At 50.0% G+C, this 14302-nt stretch overlaps 1 protein-coding gene and 2 pseudogenes across 2 annotated transcripts in view; all 3 read right to left on the reverse strand.

Moving 5' to 3' along the window:
• Positions 1-3985: 3985 nt before the first annotated feature.
• LOC123407521 lies at positions 3986-4550 on the reverse strand (annotated as a pseudogene).
• A 338-nt stretch (positions 4551-4888) lies between these two features.
• On the reverse strand, positions 4889-8681 carry LOC123409128 (annotated as a pseudogene).
• The window catches only part of LOC123407522 (protein MICRORCHIDIA 1-like), a 34406-nt gene continuing 27287 nt past the window's right edge, over positions 7184-14302 (reverse strand). For both annotated transcript variants that reach the window (XM_045100673.1, XR_006612626.1), the window contains one exon: positions 7184-7447. The gene's annotated coding sequence lies outside the window, so the exon portion shown is untranslated. The remainder of the gene's footprint in view (positions 7448-14302) is intronic.

A 14302-nucleotide genomic window follows, 5' to 3' on the forward strand; every position in this document is an offset into this window, starting at 1 on the left:
GCGGGAACGGTTAAGTGGTCGTGTAGGGTAGTTAACCGGAGACGAGAGGGAAAACGGGCGACGCGGCAACGAATTTTAAAACACTGACAAACGTCCGACGAATAACCGAAGACGGTGCCGCTACGGTCGACCGTTCGGGTACCAGACGGACTCCGATCGCGACGAAATTTGACAGGCGGCCTAGCTATAACTTATTACAACCGCGTGCCAAGTTTCACCTCGATCAGAGAAAGTTTTACGCACACTTTTAAAACAGGGTTTTGACGATGCCGCAGGCGCGTGCGTGTGCGGTCGGGCTCAGAACGAACAACGACGCGAACCGGCAACTAACAACGGATGCAAGTTTTGAAAACTGGCGGCAACGGAGATGTCGATGCAATGCTGATGATGCGCATGATGCGATGATGATGCGACAAAAGAAAATAGACACACGACGAAAACGGAATAAAGGGGGGAATCTTCTGAAACGTCAGTCTCGGGCTGTCACATGGCTGCAGCCAATTATTGATTCGGGTAAATCTTGGAGACTCGTTCTCGCATTTTGATGTAGGAATGTTTTGTTCTTCAATATCTGAGGGCATTGGACAGGTTATTACCAACGCATTTGGGGAATTTTCAGTTTCCAGTTCACGATGGATAGCTGTTGTTAATTTTGTTCTAAAATTCACTATTTGTCGATTTGGTTTTCCAGCATGCTCCAAGTTAAATGGATTTGTGCGTACTCTCAAAAGTAAATGATTGATCAAGGCAGGTAATTACCAAAGCTAGAGTACCAATTTTGATGATGTTTGATCTTGGGAGTGTCTTCTGTTGTAGTGTACACATCCATATAGAAAAATGGGGAAGTTAGCACAACATTGTTGGATCTATGCCCTAAAAAGATATCCATTAGGTATATTTCTATATTGGAGGTTATACTGGTTATTGGTTCGCACAGTGTTTTCAATTTAAAAGCTTTACTGATATGTAGTCGCTAAATTTTCTAATAATAACTCTCGTGTTTTCGAACAAGGTACTCTAATGGCATGAAATCAGGTACTGCAATGTGTTTGTTATTTTCCAGCCAACGGACACTGTTCGTTGTCCTGTCTTAAACATGAAAATCTAAAGCGCTTTGTTCTTAGAGTTCCTGTCTTAAACAGAGAACGTGTGCAGCACAAAACTTATTTGGAATTTTCTATTTTGAAATGTTTATCAGGGGAAGCTCCTAAGAATGACTTCATGTTCCGGTTCCTATGTTCTGTTATGTCTTCGGAGCATACAGAAAGCTGACTAGTGAGTATATATTTTCTCCAAGCAAAGGTAAAATCTAACGAGAAGAAGGCATGCTTTTAATAAAGGCCACTGCACCTAACCAGTTTTCTGGATTTGTTTTATAGTGTATATCTTCCTATGGTATCCACCATATGTATGTATGGATTCTAGGTCAATTTGTTTGCGGTTATCCACTAACACACCAGACAACTTTTTCACCTCTTAGAATCAGACATCACAGAGCGTTCATTCTCGCAATTCGCAAATGTTGATGTCCATTCTAAGCTTTACATAGAGAACTTCCTTGAATTAAATAAATTGTAATTAGAAATAAGTTCATCATAAAGGAGGATCTACACCTACAAATTTTATTTCCATAGATTGAAGAAATAGCTAAAAAACTTGGTTTTTGTTTAATATGTGTGTATACTGTTTGAGTAGTTCTTGCTATTTTTATGAAGCATCACTCCTTAATCTTTCTTCATTTATGGAGCTTCCTTCAGTATGTAGTGTAGACGCAGCTTCATTTCTTGGTGCATACATTTTCTGCTGACGGCATCTCAAGCACTTCTCAAATAAATTATAATTTATTTATACATGCTGGTGCTGATGCGAATAAAATTGACTATGTAGGCATTACTTGATGGCAGCAATAAACAGTGTCCTACGTGGTATGATGAAGTCCTTCCTAGAAAATATTCTTGGTCAAGTGAGTTACTGAGTCTTGTATTGTTTCCTCCTCTGCCTTAGTGATCCACTTTTCATGTATTTTCCATGTAAAAATAATCTTATGTGGTTGTTTTAGGTATACTAGAAGAGGGGGTGTTGACTGTTGAGGTCATTAAAATAAACTTCACTATCTGGATTGATAAAGTTGAAATTTGGCCTTACTTCATGCGTTATAGTTTACATTTTCATAGAGGATTTCGCTTTCATTACCAGTGTTGATGCTTTATTTAGCACGACCTGGGATATTTCATGTTCATGTATTTTGGTCTACTACTACATATATCATATTTTCTAAATTTCAAAGGAAATAGTTTTACCATCTAAAACTTCACACCTGCAGACTTGTAATTTGTATGCTTGTGAGTATCAAAGAACCAAATTGGTTCTAATGCACGATTGGGGTGGTCATGGTGCATGTAGTTGTCTGAGTAACCGATTGAGGAATTGCTTCTTAAAGTTTAGTGCTATGACTTGGGAAGTACCTATCCTAATTTTGTATCAGTTTGATTTGAATTTTGTGATTTTGTTTTACCGTAGCTTGAAGGTGGGCTCTGTAAACAATTTATAGTTCTTTTTAAGATCAAGTTCCGCATGATACATATTAGCACACCAACCATTTGGATATACGAGTTTGATTGAGAAATATGCAGTGTGTCTATCAGTTTAGTATTGTTCACATTTTGTTACAAATATTACCATATGTCTTCCAAGTATCTACAAATAAGGAGCATAACAGGGCCACTGAAAATGATTAAACTTCCATTCCGCATTCACCTTTGAGAAAGAAACAATAATTTTGCTACAAAAACAACTACATATTTTTACATAAATTTCAATCATTTCATACTACATTCAAAAAGGACGGGCGCGGCAACGCGCGCCAGCAAACGATCTAGTTCCTTGTATCACAAAGTAATAAAGAAAGATATTTAGCATGTGAACCTGTTGGAGGTAAAATTTTGCATGGAATATTTTCTTAGAAGGATAATAGACTGCAAGAGTAGATGCATATTTGCATGTCTTAAATCAGTTATTTAATCATCCCATAAATGAACTTTGCAACAAAATGCTAACAACATATATAATCTTTGATGCACGTCTCGACTAATGGTATTGCCTATAAAAAGATGGTATAAATAAGTTTCCGCCCCCTACAGTATTCCTAATTATAATACATAGAAAAGGTTGTTTACAAACATTAAAGAGCAATCCATTTGTGTCCTGGAAAAAGAGAACACATCTCCGTCCTTTTTTGTCATTAAACACATCCCATAGCGCCAACTATAGATGCTATGTTCTTCAGTTTTGTCATTTAAATTGCAATTTCATATACATAAGCTAAATAAAAGTAATTTATTTGGCGTAGCATTGATGCTAAAAAAAATCCTAGCACCTATTCTCACATCCCTTAGCACTGGTGCTAGCCAATTCCTCTGCCCTTAGCATCTGCTTACCACCTAGGGATATGGATGCTCTAAAGCATGATTTTGTCGAGCAATTTGATGTATATACCTGCTACCATTGCAAATCATGAATACAAAATTTTAACTGTGATACGTCAACACGACAGTCTTTCCAATTCTTGGCTGTAAATACACTATTAGGAACTTGAACCACATTACCTTAATTCCTTTGTAACCAAGTCTTTCACCAAGACCACCAGCTACAAGAACAAATGCAGCATTGTGTGCTTCTTTTACCCCGGCTGCTTTTCTGAATGTCAATGACGCCGATTGTACTCTACTAGAATCTGATGCTGTCCGGTCGGGATAAGTGAGGGGAGAGGGAGCAGGACATACCTGACCGCGACGCCATCCGGTCTGGAACCGCCGTCGCTGTTGTCCCTTCGTTTAGGGTGGAGGAGGAGGTCCGTTGAGCAGCGGGAGGAGGTCCGTTGAGCGGCGTGAGGAGGCGGGGTGGCGGGGGGAGGCGAGGCTGGCGATGGTGAGGCCGGAGAGGATGTCGAACTTGAACTTGTCGAGGTTGTAGTGGGGCACCCACTCTAGCGCCGGCACGAAGTACTTGAGCGCGCCCCACGCCGCGGGAGGGGCGAGAGGGAGCGGCGCGCGGGGGCCAAGGCGGCGAGCTCAGAGACGAGGTGCGGGTTGGGGAGCGCGGTGAGGTACTCGGCGTCGCAGGAGGCGTCCGGCAGGAGCAGGAGGACCTCGAGCAGGCGTGCGGAGAACCTGACCCAGGAGGCCGCGGCGAAGGAGCGGCCCAGCGGGAAGGCGGCGAGCGGGAGCGGGTTGCGGCCGGAGGCCGGGTGGCGGAGGAGGGCGACGAGGAGCTGGTCGCGGAGGATGAAGGCGCCTCGGGCGTGCAAGACCCTGAGCGCCACAAGGCACTTGAGGGCCACGGTGGCGTCGTCGCTGCCGGAGGCCGCGGCGCGCGGGCGGTCCGTGAACGCCTCCTCGAGCGCCGCGGCGGAGAGGCGCGCGCAGCGGCCGAGGCGAGGAGCGCGTTCAGGTGGTGCGCATACAGCGGGGCTGTCGATGGGTGGTGCGCCGTCGCCCGCAGGACCTCGGGGAGAGGAGCGTCGCCGCGAGCCGCAGGAGCTTGAGGCCCATGGCGATTGGCGCCGGCGCGCCGCGCGAGGAGGTGGTGGGAGCGGCGCGCGGGGGCGAGCGCCGGCCGAGCGGGGCTAGCGGGAGCGGCGCGTGGGGGCGAGCAGGAGCCGGCGGGCGATCGGGGTGAGCGGGGGTTTGCGTGAGCAGTTCGAGAGAGCGATCGATCGGGAGTTTTTGTTAGCGGCGAGAAGTTTTCGTTAGCGACGAAGTCTCGTTAATAACACAATTAAACCGTTGATTAAGTGATTAGACGGTTGAGATTGTGATTTGGATCTGCCCTGTCGTGCTTTTATTAGTAGAGATACACTCAACGAGTCGGTCGATCCTTGGGGCGCCTACCCATCCACAGCTCGACGGATCAATGATCGAGTACGTACGACGCTAGGTCCCCAAGGGACGTATAATCATCAAGGTACTCTCCAAAGCTAACGGCACCACCGTATTGCCGTGTGGACGTCACGTCTCCCTGGTCGGGCCAAGCAGGCGCCGTCGCCGCCGGGGCGGTGCTGCGCGGGGCAGAGTTACCCGGTGTGCGGCTGCTCAGCACCTCCTCCTGGTCGCCGCTCTCAGGCTTCATGCCCTGCCGGCCGGACCCCGTCGCGGCGTCCTTGTCGACCAAGTTGGCGTTCGTGGTCGTGCTGGCGGTGGCATCATGGGTAGTGGCGGCGGCGCCGCCAGGCGCGAAGCTGATGAGGCGGCAGCCGGCGTGCATGCCTTCGGCGGTGCCGGTCAGGTGGAGGACGTGCGGCGCCACGGCGGCGGCAGGGTCCCGGCAGGTGTGCACGCCGATGTAGGTGACCCTGAACATGCCCTCGTCGTCGTCGCAGCGCTGGACCTGCCGCTGCGCCGCGCACAGCTGGTCGTACTTGTGCGTGCACCGGAAGTAGGCCCTGCGGAAGAAACACGTTCACGGCGCTTGTCAGTTGACGGAGACCCGTCGGCATCAAGGGATAAGCTGCAGGCAGGGTTGGTCGTTGCCGATCGAGTTCACACGTAGGTGTAGGAGCACCATGGTCACCCCACTTGGTGTTTTTTTAGCAGTTCATTGGAGGGCAGAAACGTACGTACGTACGTACCTCGAGTGCTTGGAGTTGTGTATCTCCTTCTGCCCGTACTTGCGCCATGCATGCCCGTCGTCCAAGCTCTTGATGCTTTTCGTGAAGACGACGGACGATTGCTGGGTCCTGCTGCAACGCCAAAAAGGAGGAGCAAATTTTGCAAACATCCATTAGTCACTCACGTGGCTAAGCAAATATGCAGTAAAATTAGTGAGGGAGGTATATATATCAAGAATCATGAGTTGGAGCCTCTTCTCACGGACGCAGATTTTATTGAACTACTTCACCCGGTCCTCACTATTCTGACACTTCAAATGTTGTTTTGAGATCTATGCTACACAATTAACTGAGTATATGAAAAAAAATTCCTTTTTATTTGTCTTATATAAAATATGTTTTATCTCACATTCTAGTTAGAAATCTATGCTGGGCCGTAAAGTTTAAATTTAAAAATATATATTATGTGAGATAAATAAAAAAGAGAAATACTTGTAAGTAGAAAATGGTGGCTAGATAAAAGGGACCCGTGCGCATGCTCTAAAATTTGTTTTCCCTCTTCTCACCTTCTCCGGCAGGCCCTGCGGTTTCCTCCAGCGGCGGCGGAGGCGGGCTTCCTCTTCCCGCCGCCGCTCACGCCGTCGATGACCTCGCTCTGCACGTCGGACGACGCCCTCTCGCTGGTGGCGACCGCGGCCTTGGCGGCATGGATGGAACGGGAGAAGGCGTGGAGGATCCGGTCCATTATGAGGCCGGACTTGGGGGAGTCCCGGAGGAGGCCCTGCAGCTGCGTTGCCAACTCCCGCCCCTTGATCAGATCATCCGTCACCTGCGCGAACGGGGTCTCCATGCACACCTACGAGTTCCAAGCAGAAGCACGTAGGACTACACTGGAACACTCTCCTGCTCTAGCACAACGCTACCGGAGTAGCCAGACACTGATGTGGAGCAGCGATGGGAGGGAGGAAGGTTCGTGCTATATACCATGGTTGGCGAGCACCTGTGCTGGTATCGTGTGATGCCGCTTGCCCTGCCTAGGTGGGTGGGGTGTAGTGGTGCTCGTACGGGTTGTTACACTGATCGGTGGGTACCGCAGACACAGGTGGGATTGAGCATCGTGCACCGGGTTCAGTCATCGTAGGTTCCCAAGCGTGCACTAACAAAAATGAGCTTCCTTGGTGTGGAGGGATTGTCCAAGGGGGAAGCATCCTGGAAGGAGCGACGCGTGACTGACGACTGAGCGTCGTCGCCGCATGACGATGGCGGCGTGATGCGGGTGGGGGAGTGCGTGCCGCGTCATTGCTGGAATATTTTTACCTCCATTTCGCCGCTGCCCATCTGGTTTGGGATAACAAATACTCCTACGGAGTAGCATACATCGCTTATTGGTCGAAGATCAGATTAGATTTGGACTTCCCGTTCCAGGCCGTCGTGCTGAATTCATCCAGACTCGAGGCTATTTCATTAGCATGTTGTTGGCTCGTTGCACGTGATGGAACACTCGTCTTGAAGTGCTGACGTTGATTGTTTCAGGTAAACAAACCACATGGAATTATCAATCAACATAGCCAAAGGAAATTACTGATAATACGACTAACTAGATTAGTTTTTGATTATTCAATCATCTTTGATCCCGTGCCCGGAACAGCAGTTGCAACCAGACATCATGATATATACACATCTGATAACCATATGCTGTTGGTACGCACAGTTAGTTTACTACATAAGGTTCCTAAGCGTGGCCCCAGTTTAGCATTAGCAAGAATATGAACAACGTCAACACTTCACGCCGTGGTTTCTTCATTGGCCTTGGTCACTGCTCTGCATCCTTAATGAAATAACCTGAAAAAAAAATGTCTTTAACAATTGCCTCTCTGTCTCTGACTAAACATTTTACTTTTGCTATGGATTCCGAGGATAAATCAAGGATGCTTTGTACTTGCACAAAATTCAATCTAAGTATATTTGAGTCAGGCAAACCTTAAGCATATGCCACCATTTGAAACGATCAAAATGGTCACAGCGCCTGGCACTACCAGCAAATATATTGCCCAAGACCTCAGCTTATCTGGATACACTAAGGTATCAGACACAGAAATTCTGGCTCCTTGGGTAAAAGATTAGGTTCAATATTATCGATGCACATTTTAATATGCTTATATCATGTCATTTGCAGAAGACAATGGACAAGTAATTGCACTAGCATTTGAATCAAGGAAAATTAAGAGAGGCAAGATGGGTTACTATTTGGGGTATTATGCTTTGTTTGTGGATTTGTGCCCATTTTTTTAGCTCATGTACATTTTATAATGGCCAAAAACAACTGTGCACATGCCCCTTTGCCTACTGCAAATGCAACTTCACCCAAATTTTGCTAGTGTTGGCTTGGGCAGGAATCAGACGCACCCTTGGTCATCGGATTACAAGGGCATGTTCGATTCAAGGAATGCACTGGTCCTAGATAAGTTGGTAAGTTGTTCCCCACCTTCATTTAACATCACAGTTAGTGCTGCACCAGCTCATTTCGTCCCTCAAACCAAAGAAGATGGTGATTCCGTTTCAAAGACACATAAGAGTGATCAGTGTTAGGAAGTATTAGTATTAGTCTAGGAGTCCTTAATAGTCTATTAGTATTAGTCTAGGAGTCCTTATTAGTCTATGTTTACTTTCCTTGCACCTCAAGTCTTGTGTAGTATATATATGCCCCTTGGGCCTTCAATAAACATAAGTTGCTTTCCTAACATGGTATTAGAGCCTTAGGGTTTTTTTCGCACGCGCAACCCGTGCTCCGATCTTCTCCACGCAGCCGTTGTTCGTCTAGTTGCTGCTCCCGATCTCCTTCTGCTCCAGTCGCCGTTCCCGTCGCAGGATCTCGTCTCTGCTCCCCCGCTGGGCCCATCTCCCGCGACTCCCGCGACCCACCTACCTCTGGCCGGATCTCCTCCGCTCCCGATCCCAGATTCTGGTCAGGCACCTGTTCCCAGCCGCCGCCGAGCAGCAGCTCGAGCAGCTCCAGACCGTCCAAGCTTCCGCAGAAAAGAAGGACGCACAGGCACTGCCTCGCTGCCGGCGACATCGTGCTGTACAAGCCTCCCGATCTGTCCGTCTCGTGGCTGGAGGGAGCCCCTCGATCTCGTCCAACCCTCCCGATTTGTCCATCTCGTGGCTGGAGGGAGCCGTCTCGTGGGAAGCAGGCCAGGCTGGAGGGAGCCCCTCGATCTGTCTGTCTCGTGGCTGGAGGGAGCCCCTCGCCCCGCTCCACCTACCGCCTGATCGGATCTCGCGGTTCTCTCTGCCGTTGACGCGGTTTCGATCCCGTTGACTGATTTCTTTTCTAAAAAAAAATGTCTACTGCATCAGGCTATGTTGTTGTCCCTCGTTGTTCGGTGATCTTCGATGGTAGTAACTACACCGAGTTCATTGGCTTTATGCGCATTCACATGCGTGGCATCCGTCTCTGGGGTGTTCTTTCTGGCGAGGTCTGCTATCCGTCACGTCCGGTTCCTGTCACGTCCGGTTCCTCCTGTGGCTCCCACTCCGCCGATCCCTCCAGCTCTTCCTGCGGATGCTCCTCAGACTACGAAGGATGCAGCTAAGGTTGCTGATGAGGCTGCTATCCGTGCTTATGATGCGAAGGTCTTGGCTTATGAGGAGGCTCTTCAAGTGTATCACGGTGCTCTGTCTGCTTACACCAAGTGGCTTGATGATGATGCTCGTGTTGCAGCTGTTTTCACTGCTAGTGTTCTGCCTCAATTTGCCTCTGAGTTTTTGGGCCTTCCTAATGCCTTTGAGATGTGGACTCGCCTTCGTCAGCGCTATGCGCCCTCTGGTGATGCCTTATACCTCTCCATGGTACGTCAGGAGCATGCTCTTCAGCAGGGTGACTCTACTGTTGATGACTTCTATGCATAGAGTTCTGCTATCTGGCGCAAGCTCGATTTTCTCCGCACTGCTGGTTGTCGTACTTGCCTCTGTTGCCAGGCTGTCCAGACCAACTTGGAGTTTCATCGCGTCTACGAGTTCCTGTCTCGGCTCCGTAAGGAGTTTGAGCCCCGGCATGCTCAGTTGTTTGCTCGTGGCCGTATTTCTCTCATGGAGGCACTTTCTGAGATTCGTGCTGAGGAGACTCGCTTACGTGGTGCTGGTTTACTGGAGGTTCCCTCGATGCTCGCTGCTCGGGCTACTTCTACGCCACCTGCTGCATCGACCCCTTCTCACTCGAGTGCTCTGCCGCTCTTGCCCACTCCTTCTGGAGGCTCAGGTCGCCCCTGTCCACATTGTGGCTACTGCAACAATGATGGTCATATTGAGTCCCACTGCTACACGAAGAAGAAACACTTGCGCCAGGCGCAATCATCATCTACAGAGACTTCGTCATCTACCTCGACAGCTTCAGCCATCGCTTTGACTGAGCAGGATATTCTGAGACTTAAGCTTCTGCTCGTTGCTGGTATTGTGACTCAGGCTTCCCGCACTGAGCAACCACCTTTTACACAGTCAGGACCGTCTAACGCACACTCTGGTTGGAATTGGCCTTCGCCGCCATGATATTATTATTTTTCCTTCCGCTGCCATCATCCATAATCTAGTGTGTGTTTTCTAGTTTTCTTTGTTTTCCGCTTCGTCCACCAAATCCGTTGATATTTTGTGTTTTCTCATGCCATGCGAGTCCACCATACCTTAGTCCGTCGGCCTTTTCTTTGGTCCTGATCCTTTCTATGCAACTTTTGTGGCCTATTTGCCCTTGTTGTTTTCTATAGGATTTTCTGGACTTCTTTTGCATTGTCGATCTACGTCCATCGTGACTTATCCGCCGAGCTTCTTTCGTCGACGGTTTGTTGTGGACTATGATTTTCTGCACAATGCTTTATCCTCTTGATGTGCCATCTTCTTTTGACAACCCATCTTCTCTTGATACTTATCTTGTATCTTCAAGTGATGCGGTGTCTACCTCTGATGTGCCATCTCTTCGTTCTCTCCTTCGGCGACTCGACAAGTTCTGAAGACTCTTCATGCTACAATGACACTCTCAAGACACGGATTTGGATTATCAATTTTTTTTAGTATTACACTTCTTCAAATGCAATGCTATTGCATACGCTTTGCATTTGAGGGGGGTGTTAGGAAGTATTAGTATTAGTCTAGGAGTCCTTAATAGTCTATTAGTATTAGTCTAGGAGTTCTTATTAGTCTATATTTACTTTCCTTGCACCTCAAGTCTTGTGTAATATATATATATATATATATATATATATATATATGCCCCTTAGGCCTTCAATAAACATAAGTTGCTTTCCTAACAATCAGCAATGATGGAGATTCGGTTAAGCTACTGACAGCACACAAAAAATCATCGTTCAGTGCCCTAAATAATTGTTAGTACTAAGTAGACCTAGGATTGCCCTTCATATTCTTAATTTGTTTGAGTTAAAAATTATTGCAAGTCAAGGTACTAACGTTTTTAATATAAATACAGTGAACCTAGAAATTTGCATCCCGAAATCAAAATGAAAGGAACCAAGCTCTATATTTGTTACTGCAAGGGTTACCCTTCACATTCTTAATTTGTTTGAGTTAAAAATTATTGCAAGTCAAGGTACTAACGTTTTTAATATAAATACAGTGAATCTAGAGATTTGCATCCTGGAATCTAAATGAAAGGACCCAAGCTCTATATTTGTTATTGCAAGGGTGCAAACAACACTAGTGGACACATCCAAGTCAACAGTAAGACAAAAAAAAAACTTCCAAAAGCACTACAATTACATATCATATTATAACTTTCAGGTTCAAACATATTCAGTGTTCAGAGAAACTATAAAGAGCATAGATCAATATTTAAGCATAAATAGTTTCCTTCAGTACGGTTAGGTTGTTTGGTTAGCGATTTGTGTTTCAAATTTCTAGATCAGGTAGTCAATCTATATATATATATAGATAGATAGATAGGTAATAATACCTATGCCTAATAATAATAAAGGGAGGTGATATTCTTGGTCTGTTATTGACATTTTACCCAAAAAAAAAAAAACTGATCTTTTTGGTAATCAACCCACAATCCAGAAAATAAGTGAAAAACTGATCATGAGTTTCTTAGTCCGTCATTCCCGATTAGCCAGCACGTACGGGGCCACGGAGCTGTGCGTTGCTGGGCCTTCTCTTATGGGCCGTCAGCCACACCAGTGGGCTTTCCTATAAAGACAAGAAATAATAAGGTACCGCTGTCGGAATCGAACTCAGGACCTCCTCCGCAGGGGCAACAATCAACTGAGCTAGCATCATCTATGTTTAAAAGTTCCACCTCACTTTAATATACCAGCTGTCACGGGAATAACAAACAGAACAGTGAAAAGGAGGAGATCAGCCACCCTTGAGTTTGGGGCCAGCTAAATAAGAGGATGGACTAATTAAAGGAAGTTTTGTGGTAAATCGATGGGATGATTAAAGGAAGGAAGGTGGGCTGGATAAATATTTAAACAGGCAGGGCTAATTTAAAAGGAGGGACTTGATTGTCGGTTGAATATAGTTAAACGGGTGAAGACGTGCTATTTAAACTTTGCATGCTGCATAATTAAAGTAAGGATTGTAGGCTTCGTATAAGAGGTATTAAATGGAATTTCGTGGGAGATTACGCCTAGGAAAGAGAATTTATCTCAGCTAGCTAGCAACATCTGAGTCTTTTTGTTATCATTTATCTCCATCTGGACACTTTCTAGGAAGAAGAGAAGATGGACTCTCTCCGCTCCGCTCCGCCCTGCTCTCCGCCTCCGCGCCCCGCTAGCCTAGCTGCTGCGCCGCTGCTAACGCCGTCCCTGTCGGCCGGACCTCCCCCGCGACTCTCCTCTCCCGCGCCATGGCTCCCGTGGGGGCTGACCCCGTCGACCGCCACGAGACCCTCTCCGGCGAGTGTGTCTCCTACGGGGACCGCTGGTCGAGTTCGGAGAGCGAGTCCTCGGCACGCTCGTATAGAGACGTCGCCCGCACCCCGCCGGCCGCTGCCGCGCCGCCGGCCGCCCTCACTCCCGGCCGCCTCGCGCCTGCAGCTCGCCCTCCCGCCAAGGAGCGCCTCGGCCCCCGCTCGGAGGTCCACCGCGTCTCGGGCGGCCCGGTGCTCGACGCTGACAGCTTCCAGCAGGCTCGCCGCAGAGAACGGCGTCGTCGCCCGCGTCGTGTCGCGCCGGCCACGCCCTCGCCTGCGCGCCGCCGTAGTCCCTCCCCCGAGGAGCTCGCGGGCCTCTGCTTCCGGTGCCTTGATCACCGTCACTGCGTCAGGGACTGTCCGAACGACATCCGATGCCGGTGCTGCCTCGCTTCTGGCCACGCTTCCTGCGACTGCGGCGGTCGGCGGCCGCGGTTGCGCCCCCGCGCTCCCCGCGTGCCGCCGTGGACCCGCAGCCCAGGCCTCTCCGCGGTGGCCCTGCCACGGCGTCTCCCCCGACGACGCGCCCGCCCGCCCCGGTCCTCCCGACTGCGGCTCCTCCCCTGCGGCGGGTTCGCCCGCTCGTGTGTTCCTGGCTCAGACAGAAGAAATGGACGAGGCGGTGCAGGTGCTCGGCCGCGCGATGGTGGCCACCGTCACGGGCACCCGGCCCTCTGTGTCCATTGTCAAGGTGATCGAGCTCATTCTGTCTTCTCTGGAGCTCGAAGAGGGAGACTTCTCGGTACATCAGCATCACCCGGAGGACTTTTTGATCCTCTTCTCTTCCCTGGCGACCATGAGACGGTTCCGCGGCGAGCACTTCATCAGCTCGTCGCGCTTCGCGCTGTCCCTCCGGCCCTGGTGCAAGCTTGCCCACGCCGGCGCGGGCGAGCTCGAGTACCGCGTTGAGCTGGAGCTCCGCGGCGCCCCGCCCATGCCTGGTTGCTCTCCACCGCGGAGCACGTGTTGGGAGGCAGCTGCTGGATCGAACGCCTACACCCCCGTACGCGCTCCCGCGAGGACATGGTCGTCTTCCGCGTCACCGGGCGCGCGCACGACCCGTCCGACATCCGGCGCGCCGCCACCCTGGAGATCATCGAGCAGTTGCCCGGCCGTGTTCCGTCGGAGGCACCAGCCATCCGAACACTCACCTTCCCCGTGTCTATTGCTCTCACCAAGGCGGAGATAATCAGGGCCGTTCCGGCCGTCGTCCAGGACGCTGCGGGCAGTGCCGGAGACGGCGAGGACGGTGGCGCAGACGGTCGACATGGCCCCGGCAAGGGGCATGGTCACGGTCATGGCCCCGGACGCGCTCGCCGGTGTGGTCGCAAACGCCGTCGTACGGCCGAGGCACAGAATGGCCGGGCTGATGGCATGGCAGTGGACGCGCTAGCGTTGCATGCGCACGCCCACGCCCTCTCCGGTCATTCAGACGACGCCGGCGCGGTGGCACCCTGGCCGTCCCTGGCCGTGCCGCGGCAGGGGTTGTGTCCCAAGCGGGCTGGCATGCTGACCTGGCCTGGTCAACAGGGCCCAGCGCGCCCTCGTCACGGCGTCAGAAAAGGGAAGCAGCAGGCGCACGTAGTGACGCCCAAAGCGGCTTTGCCGGGGGGGCCATCGCGCAAAGTGGCCAGTCCATGCGAGAAGGACGGTCCGGCCGTTCGCATCCAGACAGTTGGCGGCCCCCCGTTCGCTGCTCGGGGCCATGATGCGGCTGGGGCTTCGACATCGCACACGTCCGAGGCAGATCCGGACGGACCCACCCCTGCAGCGGCTGA

The sequence above is a fragment of the Hordeum vulgare genome, chromosome 7H (assembly GCF_904849725.1).
Source record: "Hordeum vulgare subsp. vulgare chromosome 7H, MorexV3_pseudomolecules_assembly, whole genome shotgun sequence".
Lineage (NCBI taxonomy): Eukaryota > Viridiplantae > Streptophyta > Magnoliopsida > Poales > Poaceae > Hordeum > Hordeum vulgare.